The 18,462-nt window shown below is 55.9% G+C and overlaps 1 protein-coding gene across 3 annotated transcripts in view; it reads left to right on the forward strand.

Annotated features, from left to right (window-relative positions):
- The window catches only part of KCNQ4 (potassium voltage-gated channel subfamily Q member 4), a 53,083-nt gene that overhangs the window by 7,352 nt on the left and 27,269 nt on the right, over positions 1-18,462 (forward strand). The window lies entirely within an intron of this gene.

Genomic DNA, 18,462 nt, shown 5'->3' on the forward strand with positions numbered 1-18,462 from the left:
CTGAAGCATGAAGGATGGAGGTCAGACAGCAGGAAGGACTGCCCACTAACCAGGAGGTAGAGTGAAATTCCCTGTGGTACCCTTCCCCAAACTTGCGGACCCACGTCTAGCTGTGCAGGACAAGATTAACTCTGCTCATTATCCTGCCAAGCAAGGGGCACCCCTCCTTCACTGGGTGAGGAGACAGAAGCTGCTCCCTGAGAGCCGAGCTCTGGTGGGTGGGGGAGGGAGGGAGAGGGGTCAGGTACCCTTTGGCTTTGGGGGGTGGTCACAGGCTGCCTCTATGCTGCTCTTTCCCTGCCACTCCTCCCTGGGAGCCTCAGGCCTCCCCAGGTCACCGTCTTTGGGTTTATTTTTTGCTGGGCTTGGCTGTCCCCTGGGAGGGGAGGGGGCAGGGAGCAGAGGAGGGGAGAAGGAACAGCTTTGTCAGCACAATCCCGGGCGTCTCTGCTCCTGCTCTCCTTGGCCCGGCTGCCACCCTCTTCCGGAGGGACCAGTCCCTGGGCATAATGGGGACCCAGACCGCTGTGGGACTTCCTCTGCTGGGGTAGAAATAGGCCTTTCTGCCCTCACCTTTTCTCATTTCATCCTGCTGCCAAACATCAGAGCCAGAAAGAGACCTCAGAGCTCAAGCAGAGTTGTGGCTTCTTTGCACACATGGGGAAACTGAGGCCAGGAGAAAGGACCAGGTGGCCCAAGGACACAGTACCCACAGGTCCCCTCAGGAGATGGGGGTTGTGCTGGAGTTGCCCAGGACTGAGCAATGCTTCCCTCAGCATTGCATCCCTGGGTTCACTCACTCGTCTGATTTTCCAGCTTCTGGGGATTGCAGGCAGTCTGGTGGGGGAGACAGAAAAGGGGGAAAGTATGACCCAGGGCCCAGCAGGGGGAGGGAGATGCAGCCTGGGGGTGCGCTGAAGGCCGCCCCAGGACCTCTCCCTGCTGCCCTTTATTGTCCTTGCTGTGAAAAATACGCCAGCCCTGTTTTACAGAGAGGAATGAAGGCCCCAAGTCCGCATAATCAGCAAGCTGTAGAGGTGGGATTCAAACCCGGGACAGGGTCCCCGGGATGCTGCCCCTGAAGGTCTAAGCCCGTTGGGTCCTCACTTGACTCCCCTCAGTTGGCCTGTCTGGCTCTTCTCTCTCTTTCTGCCCAATGAATGTTGGAGTTCCTTGTGGCTCTGTTGTGTGTCCTCCTCATTATACAGAGTTCTAGTGTGTGTGTGCGTGGCCTCAAACACTCCTGTGACACTGGGGGTCCCCTCCGGGATGACAGCCTGCCCCTTGCAGTTTCATCCCTGAGCTTCCCGGGAACACCTTGCCCCCTTATCCCGTGGGCACCTCAAACTCAGCCTCTCGCTTCCCCAGTGCCCCCTACAGTGACTCTCCTACCACCCACTACCCGAGTCAGGAACTCCCTCCCTCAGGCATCTTTTTTTTTTTTTTAAAGATTTTATTTATTTATTAGAGAGAGAGGGAGAGACAGAGAGGTAGCGAGCACAAGCAAGGAGGAGAGAAGTAGGCCCCCTGCTGAGCAGCCCCCCGCATTCTGGACTCGATCCCAGGACCCTGGGATCATGACCTGAACCAAAGGCAGACGCTTAACCGACTGAGCCCACCCAGGCACCCTTCAAGCATTCTTTATTCACCTAAGAAGGGAGTTATAGTGTCCCTAAAGTGTGCTGTTTAACAGTCTCGGTGCTTTTCCTTTGGCCCGAAACTCCCTCCCCTGCCCATCCATCAGCTAGTGAACACCTATCCATCTTTCACTTCTCAGCTGGAGCACCCCGTCTTCTTGGAATCACTCCCCACCCACCTCCACCCCAGGCTCAACAGGGGCAGCGGGGGTGGGGGGCCGTCCCCAGAGCCCGGCTCACCCAGCCCTATGCGTTCTTCTGCACCGGGTGGTGAGGTCTGGGAAGTGGGGGTTGAGCACAGTGCTTGGCATGTGGCTGGTAACTTGTAAATGTTTTCTGAGCCAGGGAATGAAGGTGGCATTGAGGCCAGTTTTAAGGAAGAGCACAGCTTTGCCAACTGGAGAAAGGACCCCAGGTTCTCGGTTGTGCAGGCGCTGAGCTGGGAGCGCTTGTGATTTTTATCCTGAGTGTCCTCCACTTGGAGGCAAGAGCAAGAGCAAAGGCCTTGAGGTGGAACTCTCTTCCTCTATCTCCCCTGTTCTGGATCATCAAGCTATGGAGGTGGGCTTTGCCCTCCGGGCAATGGGGAGCCATAGGCAGTGACGGGAGAGGGAGGCACCCCTGCCTGGGAGCCATGGCTTGCCTGATTTCTTCCCAGGAGCTAGCATTTTGCAAACACTATTATGTTCCCATTTTGCAGATAGGAAAGTGAGGCTCAGGGAGGAAATGACGTGCACCTGATTACACCGCTTGTCCATGGTGGAGGCAGCATTTGAACCCATGTCTGTGTGACTCCCAGGCCCAAGTTCCAAGTGGCTCTCAGATATGTCAGCAGACGCATGCGGTTCTCAGTGGCCTAAGGCAAAATCGAGGGAAATAAGGACAACGTGGTGACTTTTTCATAAAGCTAAATTTATTCCATTTAAAGGACTTTTAGTCTGAGATTATGTCCTTTCTTTTATGAAAGGATGGGGCTGGGAATTTTTTTTTTTTTTTTCAAATGTCCTTACTTGGCAAAATAAAAAGTTGCCAACCAGTCCCCGAGTGTTTTTTGGAAATTTTACCGGTGTGTGAAATCCCTGAGTCTGGGCGCCTTCCTGCCTCCTCCCTCCTGAGCTGGAGGGCCAGAAGGGCCTGGGTGGGGATGGAAGGATTGGGGGGGGCGCGGAATGGAGGAGCGCTCAGTCTCATTATCTACACCCCCCACCCTCAGCTGAGGACTAGCCCAGAATGGCCCCCGGCGGTCGGTGGTGACGGGGTCAGCCAGAATCGGGGCTCAAACATCAGTTAAAGGAGCACAGGAGCAGGAGTCAGCTCCCCCCTCTGCTTCCTAAAGGCTGGATAACCCCAGCCAGTGGGCTCAGGGTCTCTGAGGCACCAGCTTCCTTCCCCACAGAACAACACTTCCTGCCCAAGGGCTTCACAAACCACAATCACCATGAGGAACGGAGGGCTTTTTGTGCTTTCCAGGGTCTTCTTTCCCTCTCTTCTGGGGTTCTGGACCCCTCAGTGCACTCCCGTCTATACTGGTTTGCACCCTGAGGAGGTACCCTGCAGAGCAAGGGGTTGGTGTCCACGTCGCGGAAGAGCACTCGGACCAGAGGGTGGTTTCCCAGGAGCCCGGGGCCGAGTGCTAACCAAGTTTGTCATACACTAGTAACATCCATAGCGTGATCTCTGTCTGGGATTGTGCCAGATGTTTTCCATATATTACTTCATTTAATCCTCCCGAGAGCCCCGGGAGGGAGTACTGTTATTACCCTGCTGCCCAGAAGAGGACGCTGACATGGGAAGGTTAAGCGTGTGCCTTTGTCGCACAGCCAGTAGGTGCTGAGTGCCGAGGAGGGCGGCGTGTAAGGCTGAGTGTGCAAGGACTCTGGTGTGAGCAGGTCTTCAGGGCTGTAGTCAGTGTGGGGCGTGCTGGAAGGGAACATTCATGTGTGGGGGGCTGGGGACACTTTGTATGTGGGGATGTGGGTTGGGTTGGGAAGGCCATCTTCCTGCTGTGTGGCCTCCAGCGGTCCCTGCCTCACCCCCCACTGTGCCTCAGTCTCCCTCTCCTGCTGGAGCTCTCAAGAGTAAGAGGGATGCTAATGGCAAGTGTCTAATGAGCATAGACCTGGGGCCAGCTGCTGCTCTGAGAACTCACCATGGCTCCTTACACTTTTTCCTCTCAACACCTTCCTGAGCTGGGGACTACAGTTATGCCCATTTCCCCGCTAAGGATGCTGAGGCACAGAGAGGTTGAGAAACTTGCCTGGGTGTAGGTAGAAGGGTCAGGACTCAAAGCCCTGATGTCCAGTTCTGGGGGCTATGTCCTTGCCTACCATATTATGCCTAACTGGCCCTCATGGGCCTGTGGCCGATATGAGGACCAGTTGGGCCTTAAGATTCATGGTTCTATCCTCCACCCCAGTTTAGCACTGGGAACTCGCTCTCTCATTTGGGAAGCCCTCACTGGCAGTCCCTTGGGGCTAGCCACTATTCCAGATGTTGGGGACAGAGCAGTGAATCAGACCTTCTCTCAGGCACTAGGGAGATGGGCCAGGGGCTGGCTGCTGTCTGGACAGGTGGAGTCTTGTAGGAGCCCAGCACAGAGGGGCTAAACCCAGCCCCAAACTGGGCGTCATGAGGAAGTCTTCCCAGAGGAAGAGGTTTAAGTTGAGACCTGCAACAAGAGTAGGAGGAGGAGTCAACCAGGCAGGAAGGAGCAAGGAACAGCATTCAAGACAGAGGGACTAGCATGGGCAAAGTCCAGAGGTGAGGCTGAACATAGCATGTTGCAAAGGCCTCCAAGAAGTCAGGAGCATGGGAGCCTGGAAGGGCAGGAGGGGTGCAGAGAAGAGGCTGGGATGTGAGCCGGGGATGCCAGGCTGAGGAGCAGTGTGACTTCTTGGAGGAGACTAAGTCCAGGAAGGAACCGAAGACAGGAATGCCCTGGACAGACTGGCATTTTAGAGACACCTTTCTGGATCTTACAAGGAGGTTGGTAAGGGGGAAACTGGCAAGGAGCCACGAGAATGCCATTGGCTTGGCTTTCTTTCCCCGCTGCCTTCCCCCTTGTAGCGCAGTCGCCGGAGCGGCTCCTTTGGAGCGGCCCACTAACCCTGCCCAGGCCTGGCTGGACCTGGCCTGAAGCCCTAGGACTTTGCCTGTAGGGAAAGTTGAGCTGCTTATGCAAAGCCTGGCCTGGAGGAAGGTGTGTGTGGCTGCTCTGAGGGGGCCCTTGGAAGCGGAGGGGATGGGTGCAGTCCCCGAGGCTGTGGGTAAGGAGGTCTGGGGATGTGGGCTTAGGTTCTGTGGGGGTCCCCAGAACAGTGGCCTTGGAATAGGCTCGTGAGAGCACCAGCGGTTGGCCCAGATAGTGGTGCAGTGCCCTGGAGAAAGGGGCTGAGCCCATGTGGGGCTGGGCCTGACCTACCTCCTTGCCTGCTCCCTCAACTCAATAGACTGGAAATCACTGGGCTCACCCTCTCCCCTCATGCTACTGATGGGGAAACTGAGGCCCAGAACAGGGCATGGACTAAACTTAGGTCAGTGGCAGAGCCCAGATTGGAGCCCAGCTTAGCTCAAGAGCTTCAGTTGTCCCTAAGACCAATAAATCACTGAAAACCTTTCCTCAGAGCTGACCTGGGCTCACGTCCCCTCTGGGTGGTCTTGGGAAGGTCCCATCATATCCCTGAGTCTGAGCCTCTGGATCCAAAATGCTACCTTGTCCTGGGGAGGATGCCGACTCTCCCACTGGATGGTCCCACAAAGCCCTTAGAGCCGTGCTGGCCCACTGTGGGGCTTAATTAATGTTTGCTCACTGTGTCCCCCTGAGTTCTCAACAACCCTGGAGGAAGATATCGTTATGCTATTTTACACTGAGGCTCGGAAGGGAGAAGTGACTTGCCCAAGGTCATTCAGCTGGGAAGTGGCTGACATGGGCCTAGAGCTCAGGTGTCCAGGTACCTGTCTAAGACCGCTTGATAGAGCCCTGATTTGGAGCCTCTGCTCTCAATGAACATCAGCTTAGTGTCTCAAGCAAGACCCATGAGTCAGTTGGGCAGAAAGTGTGTGTGTGCGCGCGTGCGCGGGAGTGTGTGTGTGTGTGTGGCGGGGGAGGTAGGCTGGGCTGGCCCACAGGGGGAACTCAGCTCATATCAACCCTTTTGCCCCCATACTTGAGCAGATTGCGACTGCTGCCCCCCACAGAGAAGGGGACCCCCTTGCCCTCCTGCACTGAGGGGTTTTTCCTGGGGAAGGGAGCTGGCTGGGGCATGACCAACAGGGCACCTGCCCACCCCGCCCACGCTGGGGTCTGGCCATCTAACACCCTGCACATGACAGGCATGGGATGGGCTCTGGGCTGGGAAGAGGTATTTGCACTCTCCTAATCCGGGGGCTGCAGCCCCCCCCCCCCGTCTTGGCCAGGGCCGTGGGAGAGGTTTGTCTCTGCACCCCCCTGCCCAGCAGCCCTAGCTCAGATCCCTGGCACATACCCAGCTCTTCTGCTTGGGGCCTTCCTCTGCCATACTCAAGCTCCTCACCCTCCCACGATCTGAGCAGAGTTGAGACTTATGGGGGCAATTGCTGGGAACTTTGGGGCTGATGGAGTCACCGTGTTGTGTAGCATTTGGGGCTGAAGGGTGGGGACAATGTTGGGGGCGTTAGGGCCCATGTTGGCAAAGTTAGGGGGAGGACCTCAAGGAGGTGCAGAGCTGGAGTGTTTGGGGCTAATCCTGGGCCACCCCTTCCTGGAGAAATTTGGCTACAAGTCAGGGAGGCAAATGTGTGGGCTCTGCCCCCCCTTGCTGGGCAGTAAACACAGTCGTAGCCCAGGAGACGGGCCCAAACATCCCGGCCCCCCACAGTTATTTATACCAGGACTCCCTCTCCTTCTCAGGCCTGGTCCGGCCTCTCAGTCCATGTCTGAGCTGGGCAGCCTGAGCAGAGGGTCCAGACTGTGGTCCCAGCAGAGGGCTTCAGCAGCCGGCCCACTCCAGCCCCACTGGGGACTGGGTACTCTTCACCTCGCAACAGCCTGTCCTTTGCAGGCACTGGGTCTGGCAGATCAGAAAAGCGCTCATGGAGGCCAAGGCCTGGGCAGGAGGCAGGGGCCTTGGGTTTGCTCTAACCTGCTACATGACTGTGGTCACTGGCTCCCCATAGCCTTAGCTACCTCTGTGTTCAGTAGGAGGCAAGGGGCTGGATTAGTGTTTTGCAAACTATTTGATACAGTAGGTCTTGTTCCTTAGATGAAATGTGACGCAGGAGCACGATTTAGAAAACATATCAAAGTGACGTCGCTCTGGGTAGATTCAAGGGAAGAGGAGGGGCCCAGAACTCTGCCCGCTTAGCCTCTACGGCTCTGCATACTACCAGCTCAGAACCTTACACAGCCCTGCTCATTCTAGAACACATTCCAGGTAACCCTGCAGTTCCCGGCTCCCATACCCCTGTGCCTGCCTCCAGGGTGTGTATAGGCCTCTTTCCTGGCTCATCACCCCAAGGGCCAAGGTATATGAGCTCTTCTAGAGCCAAGGACAGCTGTTTGCAGCCAATGGAGCCTGAAAGAGCAGGTGATGGCAGCCACAAGCGTGTACCCCACACCCCTCCTGGTGCAAGATTAGCCCAGTACGGGAAGAGAAGAGGGCACACGGTGCGCTGGGGACCGGAGGCTTGAACCCCTCCCTGCCAGATTCCTGCATGGAACTCCAAAGAGTCCAAGATCTTAAACTCAAACCTGGCCTTCCAGATTGTTATGAAGGTGCATGTGTCAGGAAGGGTGGAACGTATTTTATCCAACAGATTTTTAGCTTGAGTTACGCTTTTCAATATTTAGACTAACAGTTTGTGGGTCCCCATTTGGACTCTTTCCCCAGCCCTGCTAGTGTTTAGTGTTGGCTTGCATTGGTCCTACTGCACCTACTCACCTCTGCAGCCACCCCAAGATGACCTTACCCAGAGCCCTCGGCTTCACAGGACAGTGGGAAAGTCCTGACTCGATGATGCTCAAGGCCCCAGTGATCTGGGTCTTTTTGCTCCCTCCCAGATACTGTCTGAGCCTTTAATTGGCCATCCTGGGGGATATGGGGGAGTCATAGCTGGCCTTGCCCTTGATACATGGATCCAAATGAGGGGGGGGGCGGGAAGGGACAGAGGTAGGAAGAGTCTCAGCGCAACAGAGTCCATGGGTACCCAGAAGGTCCAGGAATCCCAAGGGGCTGGGGGAGCATGGCTTTCCAAAGCAAAGCGGCGATTTTGGGGGAGGGTGTCCATCCTGAGGAGGGGAGAGAGACAAATCACCAGGGTAGAAATGTACAGGGTATGGAGGGGTAGAGAGTGGCTGATGCTTGTGTGTTTATGACCTCATGAAGAGCTTGGATTTTAGATGGCACACAGTAAGGAGCCATTGTAGGATTGTAAATGGGGAGGGAACTCTCAGGCAGCCAGAGGTAAGTGGACTAGGGTTGGGCTGGGGATGGAAATTGAAACATGGCATTCAGTGAAGAAGTGGCTGGAGGGAGGGGGGAAGGGGTGAGTCCCTGGGCAGACAGGAGTGGGAAGGGGGAGGTTAGGAAGACACAGCTGATCTCCACTCTGCTTTCTGGAAAACTCTTCTTCTCTCTTCTCCTCCTGCTTTCTGTCTCCTCTCCCCATGCTATGGCCCTGTGTCTCCACATTGGGGAGAAGAGCACCTCACCCCAGACCCACCTCCCTAAGGAAGACCACCTCACACTGGTGGCAAGTGGGAGGCCACAGCTGTGTAAGAGGGGACCTGCTCCTTCATTCATTCACTTATTCACTAAACAAATATTTAATGATGACCTACAAGGCACCAAGCCCCGTTCTAGGCGTGGGAGAGATAGTGTTGAACAGGATAGATAAAGTCACAGCATTCATGGCCCTGACATTACCCGGGGCCTGGGGGGACCAGAAACTATAGTTTTCCCTGGTATCCACCCTCTGGTCCACTGGTCCGTGCTCCTGCATGCCTGGGAGAGGGGATTTTCTCTATTACCCACTCATTTGTTCCAGCTGCCTTAGGATCAGCACCCGGGTCTTTGGACACTGATGAGGGGGTGTTCAATGCCCAGGGCCCTGACCCCAAGGAACATTCATCTCTGTAAGACCAATCCAGGCCTGAGGGTCAGGTTTGAGCTCAGGTCCTGGTTCTTTTCACTCACAAATGACTTGAAGCCCCTTATGAGGACCTTTCTGGCTGCAATTTCTTTATCTGTTAAGGGGGGCTTTGAGGGAGGCCCTGAGGAGATGAGGGGAGGAAGAGATGAGTCAATTCCAGTATTCCCCACTGGTGCACAGGGAGGTTAAAGGATGCCAAGGACTCAGTATCATCATCATTATCTACTGTGTTCGCTGTGCGCCAACCGCAGGCATCTTCTCATTTCATTTCATTTCAGCTCTGCATCGTCCCTCCCCATTTTCTAGATGAGGAAACTGAGTCTCTGTAAGGTGAAATGACTTACTTGAGGCCAAGTCAGACCTAGCTGACTCTGGGAGCCCTTAAGGACGGTGCTGTGCTTCCTGGCACCTGCCCTCCTGGGCACTCAGCCTCAAGAGCAGTAACCCAGCCCTGGTGCCACCCCCCCCCCCCCGCTCCACCAGCGCCCTCGGGGGCTAGCACCACCCGGAGCCTGGGCACTGGGTCCTGAGACACTGGACCAGAACAGTAGGAGGGGCTGGATCGGGCCAAGACCCGACTTAGGGGCCTTGGCACCTCTGTGTCCTGGGGCGCTCAGTGCCCACACCCCGCTTCGGTGGGTGGGCGAGCCCCGGGCAGTCGGGGTGTTTCGCCCCCCTCTCCGCCCCCCGTCCTCGGGGACGCGGCGGCACCTTCACACTTTCCGCTTGGCCCGCTGCTCGCCTTTCAGGCCGCCGCGTTTTCAATTGTTAATTTGGAAACGGAAAAAGAAGCCGGCGGGGCGGGGGAGGCCGCAGGGAGGTAACCCGAGCCGCGGCGCCGCCCCCGCCCCTCCTGCGCGGGGTGCCGGGTGTCGGCGAAGCTCCGCCCCTCCCGGGGACAACCGAGAGCTCCGACCACCTCGGGGTCCGCCCCCAGCCTGCTCCGCCCCTTCCAGTAAGCCCCACCCCGCGCCCAGGGGCGTCGGCAGCAGAGGAAGGGGCCCCTGTAGGGGAAGCGGGTAGAGGGCCGTACGGAGGGAGGAGTCCCCCCTGGAGCCCTCCTCCCAGGAGCCCCTCCCTTTCCCGAGGAGTCCCGCCTGGAGGCAACGTCCTCTGTGTCCCTAAGTGAACCCAAGGCTTTCTGCAACCCCTCAGCGGTTCATCTGGACCAGACCCCTGCCTCCAGATTGCTGCAGCAGGGATCCCTGGCCCCATTAGACAGACGAAGAAACTGAGTTCTGGAGTGGGACAGCTCACTTGCTCAAAATCCCCCAAGACAAGGCCGAATTCTTGAGTCTGGCAGAGATCAGGGTCAGAGCTGAATTCATGGTCAGTTCCTTTGGCTCTGATACTTGCAGGGTTCCGTCTTCCTCCGCTAGACGAGGAGGGGGCGTCAGGAGTGCAATGTCCCCTTCCGTCACCTCCAGCGCCCTTTCTGTGGTTAATGAGCTATTGGAAGTTTTGCTTTGGTCTACCCCGTTCTTCCTTGCTATTATTATTCAATTATAGTGGAGTTTCGGAGATTGACTTTCCATGCAAATGAGCACCATGCAAATGAAATGTAAAAGAGCCTCTCCTCAGACTCCAGAAGCTCCTCAGGACTGACAGTTTCAGGAGCGACTAGGACCTCACTTCCCACTGGGGAAGGTGGAATCACCAGTCCTAGGTGGATGAGAGAAAAATAGTGTCCTCAGAGACCCTCCCTCACTCAGGAGTAAAGCGGGATTCAGCGACAGCTTCCCATCTCCACAGCTGAGAGGTGGCAGAGCCCATTGACCTGGGTTCCTAGCTCTACCCAGGCCCCTGTGCCTCGCCTTCTGCAGCCTCCAACCCTGACAAAGGGTGGAGAGTCCCCAAGCAGGCTCCTGGCTCTTAGAGCACTCTAAATCAGCCGGAACTAGGGGCTGGGCAGCCTGTCCCATTACAGGCAGAACAGAAAAAATGTCTGCATTCTATCACTGGCTTCCAGCCTAAGTAAGATCCTCCTAGCCACCCTCTCACATAGGCTATGGAATAGGCTCAGAGAAGTTGTGCTCCTGGCCCAAGGTCACCCAGCAAACCTTTTCCAACTGTCAGGGCCCACTGGAGTCAGTCTTGCAGGATTCAGTCTGGCTGGACCTGGATTTGGGGTTCCCATGGGGAGCAAGGCTTTCAGGCAGCTGTGACCAACTGCCCCAGGTGTGGCCCATGAATTTGCATACTGCTTTGCTTACTGGTAGCAAAGGCATTGAAACGCCTCGCCCCACTATGCCCCCTAAAGCTCCCACTGGGTGGGATTCTCAGTAGCTGAGTCTGCAGCACTCCTAGGCGGGGCTCAACCTTGGGGCCTGTGCTCCCCAGGGGGCCCGGCCTTCCTTGAATCTCCTGTTCCACCTTGTCAGCTCTTGATGCCCTCTCTGCTCCCGGAGTGCTGACAACCAAGCAAGTCTTGGGGACTAAGCTCTTTCCCCTGGTTTGGATTCTTCCCTCCCTCCCTCCCCTCCCCCCTTTGGGACGGTTCTGCTGATTCAGAGGACAGAAGGCTCCTTAGGGGTGACCCTGACCCCTGCCAGGCTCAAGTAGCTGGAGGCCTGGGAAATCCTTGAATCCAGTGCCACCCTGTCACACACAGCAGGATGGACAGGGACAAGGCCCCAGCCCAGTACGTAGAGGAGGGAGTTTCTGAGGTGGCGGTGAGGGGCAGGTGCCTGAGTCCTCCCATAGGAAGAGGAGACATCAAAAGAATATTACTTTAGGAATCAGGAAATCTCAGTGCTAGACCCAGCTCCACCTCTGACCTAGGGTATGATCACAGGTGGTTCATGCCCCGCTCTGGGACTCAGTTTCCCCTGTAAAAATGAGAGGATTGATTCACTCTTTCGGATCTTTCTAGGTGAAAGTAGAGTTAGTTTCTGCTCACCTGCCACGTCCGTCCCCCTAGCACAAGTCACCAGCATATTTTTCTTGGATCATACAGCCACGTATGATGGCAAATGCCATTGGCCCCCTCCCCATCCCCGCTCCGCACCACTGACTGTTCTCTACTCAACAGTCCTTGCTGTTGCAAACGCAAGTCAGATCGCAATACTCCCTGCTCAGAACTCCCCATCTCACTTGGAGCAAAAGCCAAAATCCTCAGAGGAGCCAGGAGACGATCTGCTTCCCACCTCAGCTACCTCTCTGCCCTTGCGGCCCACCACTCTCCCCCTTCCTGGGGACACTCCTTTTGTGATCCTCTGGAATGTACCAGGCACCCTCTGGCTCAGGTTTTTGCCCTTGTTTTGCTCTCTGCTCAGAACCCTATTTTCTCAGATACCCACACGGCTCCCTCGCTTATTTCCTTGAGATCTCTGCGGAAAAGTCACCTTCTCAATGCTGCTCTCCCCAGCCCCCCTCTATAAAATAGTCCTGAACTCCCGTACCCTGTTCTTTCTCTCCTTTCCCTCGCTTAATTTTTTTCCATCATCATCTCACACTTTTTTTTTTTAAACTTAAGTAAGTTCTGCACCCAACATGGGGCTCAGACTCACGACCCCAAGGTCAAGAGTCATACCCTCCACCTACTGAGCCAGCCAGACGCCCCAAGTAAACTTTGTGCCCAATGTGGGGCACAAATTCACATTTTGAACCTCTCCTTGTGTATTCCCCATCTCCCCCGTGAGGGTGCCTACCCCACGAATCAGCTAGTGGGTGAGTGAATGTTGTGGCACTGGCCTGGGGCTTGTCCTGATTCACTCACACCCCACCTGCTGCAGGGTGGGTGGAGAGGCCCAGCCCAAGCCGTGGGCAGCTGCAGTGGGGATGGGGTGGTGGGATAGGGAGGGTTGGGGTGGGGGCGGGGAAGCCTGTGGTCCTTCTCAGGGAGCTTTAGCCCAGCACCCATTCTCAGCTGGGCACAGGGCATTCAAGGTGAAAAGGACAAGACCTCACCCCGCTCTTGGTCTGTGGGAGGAGACCTTCCCTCCAGCAGCTTTTCCCCAGTTGAAGGAAAAGCCATGATGATGGGGGAGGGCCCTGGAGAGGAGGATGGGGAATGAAGGGAGCCAGGGGTGGGCTCGCCCCCTGACCCAGCCAGGCTGGAGGAGGGGCAGACACGACATGGGCAAAGATGGGGAAAAGCGGTTGACTTTGTGGGGAAATAGAGCTGTGACAACGGAGTATCCAGCACCGGGTTGGGCTCTGCGCGGTGGGGAGTGAGGTGTTGGTGCGGAAAGGGCCTTCCTTGCAACCGCGCTTAGGCGCTTGGGCCTGAGCCTGCAAGTCGGTGGATTTCACACTTTTTAAAAAAGCAGCAAGGCTCTTCGTTCAAATGGAATCTTATGCCAAGCCCAGAATGTAGAACTGAGTCACCCGAATCCACATGGAGCGGCTCAGGTGGAACCAGGGGAAGGTTCCCATTGGCTCTCTTGGCTAAGTGTTCAGAATCCAGGCTGCCCGTGTTCTACTCCTTACTTTGCTTTCATTGCGCCGGCCTCCTGCTTAGGGAGCCCACGCTCCCTGTTTATTTGAGGAGTCAGCGCTGCCTGGCCAGCCGCACACAGACGGATGGCCCCTGCTCCCTCCTGGTTCCCACCCTTGACATGTTGCTCAGCCCACCTCCCTGGTGCACAGGTAGTCTGGCTGCTGTGGCAGGGGGAAGCAGCGAGAAGGAGTAGGAGGATCTGGAGCTGGTCCAGGTAGGAGAGGACCAGCCTATGACTCATGAAACACCTGGTCCAGAAGACACTGCCTTCCACGTCCTAGCGAGACCGAGATCATTCACACTAGCTCAAGACCAACGGGCCTGCGGAGGCATAGGACCTCCTCCTGCCAGGAGAGAGAAGAGTTTCATGGCCTCGCGGCGGGAGGCACGTCTGGGCTTCACAGAACAGAGGAGGGGAGATGAGATCCTGGGACAGCGGCCTCATGTCTATTTCTCTTTGCACCCTTGCCAACTTTCCTCTGTGGTCCTTTGTTCCGTGCTTGAGAAAGACAACCTGACTGGTTGGGCCCGACCTAAAGGGAAACCTTTCTTGGGTCAGTGTCCAGCTCCCGATGCGTCAGTGGTGGCCAGGAGAGCGGCACGGAGCCATGCCGTACCACGTAGAGCTGGCTCTTCCGGGCTGCGGTGGCTGTCAGAGCTGTCCCCGGGGCTGCCCACGCCCTTGCACACCCTGTGCTCTGCCAAGAGGCCTGGACAAGGAGACACCCGTGGCACTGAAATCCAGCCCGTGCTTAGGGCTCAGTCAGCCCAGAACAAGGGATGCCTGCTTCTGGTGGGTCTGTCACAGGGGTCAACTTATAATTTTTCAGGCTAAAGGGAATGCCTTTTTCTAATTGGTTCTCCAAGCGGGGGCATTTTTTTCATATTTTCTACTGTGTGCTGGCCACTGCTGTCCCTCCAGGGACATCCTCAAAGAATCTGGAACTGAGCTGAGGTCTCAGACCCCTCCCCTTCCACCCTACTCTGGGGAGCAGTAAGACTGGAGGGACTTTAGCCTTCCCTGAGTGTGCCCCACCTTCATGTTGTGGATGGGGAAACTGAGGCTCCACTGAGACCTCATCCCTCACCCTGAGCCCCCAGCACAGGCCTCTGGCCCAGAGGAGCAGCGGCCGCAGCAGCAGCCCTGGTGTGGGGCCCTGGGTCACGTGCTTTTGCTCCCTTTGCCATATTTAGAATCGCTGGATCAGGGGAAACTTCTTGTCCCAGCCCCTGAGGATTCTTGGAAAGAGCCTCACTCTGAGGCCTGGCCGTCTGCCCCTCTCCTCTATCCCCCTGCAAGAGAAAGTAAGAGCCTGCTCTCCCCAGAGCAGCGTGGGGCCCTCCAGGCCACACGGCAGCCCCCAGTTGGGGGAGCCCCTCAGGTCTAGCTAGATCTCTTTTTCAGTATCAGTTCTGGTTTGGGGCTTAAGAAACGCCTTTTCTGCTGGAAGGTGGTGGGGGTATGGGCTCTGTCCTGCAGGAACCTTGGCTGAATGGGGGACAGACTGGCCCTTGCTGTCCCCAGGGGGTGAGAGAGAAACTTGCCTTTGGGATCCTGGTCTGGGTGGGGTCACCTACTCCCAGGGCCAGTTGTAGAAATGAGGGAGCCAGCTGGTGACCAAGCAGGTGACAGACATTGGCAGGGCTGTCTGGAAGGAGGGACACTGGTGAGAAAGAAGGAGGCCCCCCCACCCCCACCAGCAAGTCAGAGGCATGGCCTGGTTCTGCATTTACTTTGGCCTGGTTGGGGGCGGAATTAGCCCTTCATCTTACATGGCTGCTTTCCTCCCTCAGGACCATCAAGCCTTAAAAACAAAAACAAAAAAAAACAAAAACAAAAAAGGAGGGGGGCACCTGGGTGGCTCAGTACTTAAGTGTCTGCGTTCAGCTCTGGTCATGATGCCAGCGTCCTGGGCTCAAGGCCCGCCATCGCGGGGCTCCCTTGCTCAGCAGGAAGCCTGCTTCTCCCTCTCCCACTCCCCCTGCTTGTGTTCCCCCTCTTGCTGTCTCTCTCTGTCAAATAAATGAGTATAATCTTAATAAAATAAAAATAAAAAAATAAAAACAAAACCAAAAATGTCCCAAACCAAACCAAATAAAAAATGCATGGGCAGAGCACCTGTGAGGTTCTGGATCTTTCGTCCCATCCTTATGGTAGGGAATAAAAGTCCTCTGTTCCCCCCAAGGACCCCTCCCCAGGGCCTGGTCCATTCCCTTCACACTGGTTGTTCAAACCCCCGCCACCTCTGCTCCCCGCCTCCTCCTCTGAGAAGGAGGCCTGACTTCTTCTGCCTGACTTCAGCTACAGAGGATGTCGCAGCCCCCAGGAAGTGCTCTGGCTTCCGGTCCCCCAACCTCCTGCCCCACCTGGCCCCTCCTCCTGGCCACCTGTCCCAGGCTGGCAGGGTCCTTTCTGCTCAGCACTGGCCCCGCCCCGCTCTGGATCCCCGCCTCCCCGCTGCCCTGGGGACTTCATTGCATTGCTCACTCGCTCCCTCTCTCTCCCCCATCTTCCACTGCTCCCTCTCTCCTGGCTTCTTCCACTCTGGTTCTCGCCTCTTAAAATAAAAAAACCAAAGCCCAGTCCCTGTGCTCCGCATCCTTCTCCAGCCACTGTCTGCCTCTCCTCCCGCAGACTTTAGCTCTCTGCATGCCCGCTGTTCCCTCTTTCTCATGCCCCTCCTCCTCTCCAACACCCACAGGCCTGTGTCACACCCCTCCTGCTCCCCGCCTCCCCTGCCCTTGCCAAGGTGCCCAGTGACCAATTTGTCACCAAATCCAGTGGACATTTTTCAGGCCTTATCTTGTTTGACCACTTGGCAGCACTTGACACTGTCCTCCTCTCCCTCCTTGAAACCCTCTTGCTTGGCATCTCTGCCACCTCTTTGTCCTGGTTTCCCTCCCACCTTGCTGGCAGCTCCTTTCTCATCTAGGTGGAGCATGCTTCCTCCCTCCGCACCTCTGGGGTCCCACTGGGTCTTCCTTGAAATGGGCCTCGTGGTCTCTGAACCATCTCAGCCACTACCGAGGTCTCTAAAACCCATGTGCCCCAAGTCCACATTTCCGGCTCTGGTCTCTCTCGTCACGCCCTTGAGTGTGTGTGCTGAGGCCTGAGACCCAAATGGAGCTCCTCGCCCCACTTGTCCCCCCAGCAGGGTCTCCTCTCTGCTCAGGCACTGCACCTTCATCCGCCTGGTGCCCACAGCAGAACTAGGAGGGTCATTCTCCTTCTTTGTCCCCATTTCCAGATCATTACCAAAGCCTACTTCCTGAAACCTCCATCCGTCCACTTCTCTTTGGTGCTGTCACCCTCGTCTCTCATCTGAGTTACTGTGGAACTTTCTATCTGCTTCCCCCTGATCAGTCTCACCCCCTCCAATCCCTGCTCCACACTACCCAAGTGGTAATTCTGAAACACTTATCACACCATGACTTTCCTTTCGTGACACTCTTCAATGGCAGAGTGTAGATGGCAAATAGCATTTCTTAAGGGGACGTAGCTGAGAGGTCGGGAGGTAAACCCTTTTCTGCTGTGCGACCTCTGACTCACAGCCTCACCTCTTCAGCCTCCAAGCATCTCTCTCTCTCTGGGGTCATCCCCAGAGAATCTGGAACTGAGCTCCTGGCAGACCCTCTCCCTTCCACCCCTTTGCTGTGGCCATAAGTCTGAGGTCCCTCACCTTGTGTGCTCATGTCCCCCACCTCCTGTTGCAAACTCAGGCCCAGAGAATAGTATGGCTTCTGGGGTCCAAGTGGACTTGGGTTTAGATCCCTGCCTTATGACTTTGGACAATCTAGTATACTCTTCTTTTTTTGTTTTTCTTTTGTTTTCCTTTTAAATAACAGCTTTATTGAGCTCTAATCCACATACCATAAAGTACCCCCATACCACTCAGTGTTTTTTAGTATATTCCCAGAGTGGTGCGGTCATCACAGTCTGCCTTTCTGAGCCTGTGGTTTCTCAGTGATAAGCCCTTGGGTGATTATGGTACTGCTCTCACAGGGTGGTTGTGAGAAGTAATTAAAAAAAAAGCATGGAGAGGGCTCGGGCACAGTGTCTGACCAATAGGAAGACTTCAGCCAGCAGGAGCAGTTTGGGGGTCACACGGTGAATTGCGGGGGAAGCTGATGTTGGCGTGAGACCCACAGTCCCCAGCAGCGCCATTCTCGCTCCCCCTGTGTTGGGGCTGTCCCTGGAGTGATTTCAGGAAGGTATGGGGGTGGGGTGAGGCCTGGAAGACAATGATGGCTGTTGTTTAAAAATCGAGGAGCTGGCTAATCCCTGAATCAGCCCCAAGCTCAGCCAGCTGAGCCAGTGATTCTCAAAGTGTGGTTCCCGGTGGAGCAGCGTCAGTATCACCAGGGAACTCTGTAGACATCGGATTCTCAGGTCCCTCCTCATACTTACATTCTAGGAACGAGGCCCAGAAGTCAGTATCTTGATAAGTGCTCTGAGGGATTCTCACACTAGCTGTAGTTTGAGAACCACGGATCTAAGCAAATTGTCTACCTGTTCAGTCCCTCAACCTCTTGTGGCCTTCCTGGGGGTGGTCACGGCGTGGGGGTGGAGGTGCAAAGGGGTCGTAAGGAGTCTCGAGCTAAGCCCAGCCGCGGAGAGTCAGGCAGGCAGCACCGGTGTATCCCAGCTCTGCCTCCTGGGAAGGGCAAGGGACAGCCTGGGCCCCGAACTGTAGCCAGATGTGATGGGCAGAGATGCTCCAGAAAGTGCACGTCAGTCTGACCTCTCTGTTGGGGCAATGACAGAGAGCTCAGGCCAGACAGCAACTGTGTCCTATCTGTACTGGCAGAGACAGAGACATTGGGTCCCCAGAGGAGGCTGGAGACAATCCTTCGTCCTTGTTTGTTGCATGAATAACACCATATGCTGATTCTGACAGAGAGATCACACAGATTCACTGTGTGATTTGGAGCAAGTCTGTCTCTCCCTGGGCCCCCTTTCTTCATCTGGAAGATGGGGATAATGATTCAGGTGCCTGGGACACGAGATGTTCTCTATTACATTCAATGTATCTGTTCCACTGCATTGAGTGAGCCTCTGGGGTGGAGAAACTCTCATCCTGTATAGGAGCGCAGGGGACGTGAAGCTCAGGGAATTTTGAAACAGTGTCTATCACATGGAGCTGGTCAAGGTCAGAGACCTGCCTTCTCTTCCCTTCTCAGAGGGATGCCAGGGGGGTCCAATAGGTCAGGAAGGGATGAGCTCAGAGCTTTGGGAGCCTTCTCAGTGGACACAAA

The sequence above is a fragment of the Mustela nivalis genome, assembly GCF_964662115.1.
Source record: "Mustela nivalis genome assembly, chromosome: 10".
NCBI lineage: Eukaryota > Metazoa > Chordata > Mammalia > Carnivora > Mustelidae > Mustela > Mustela nivalis.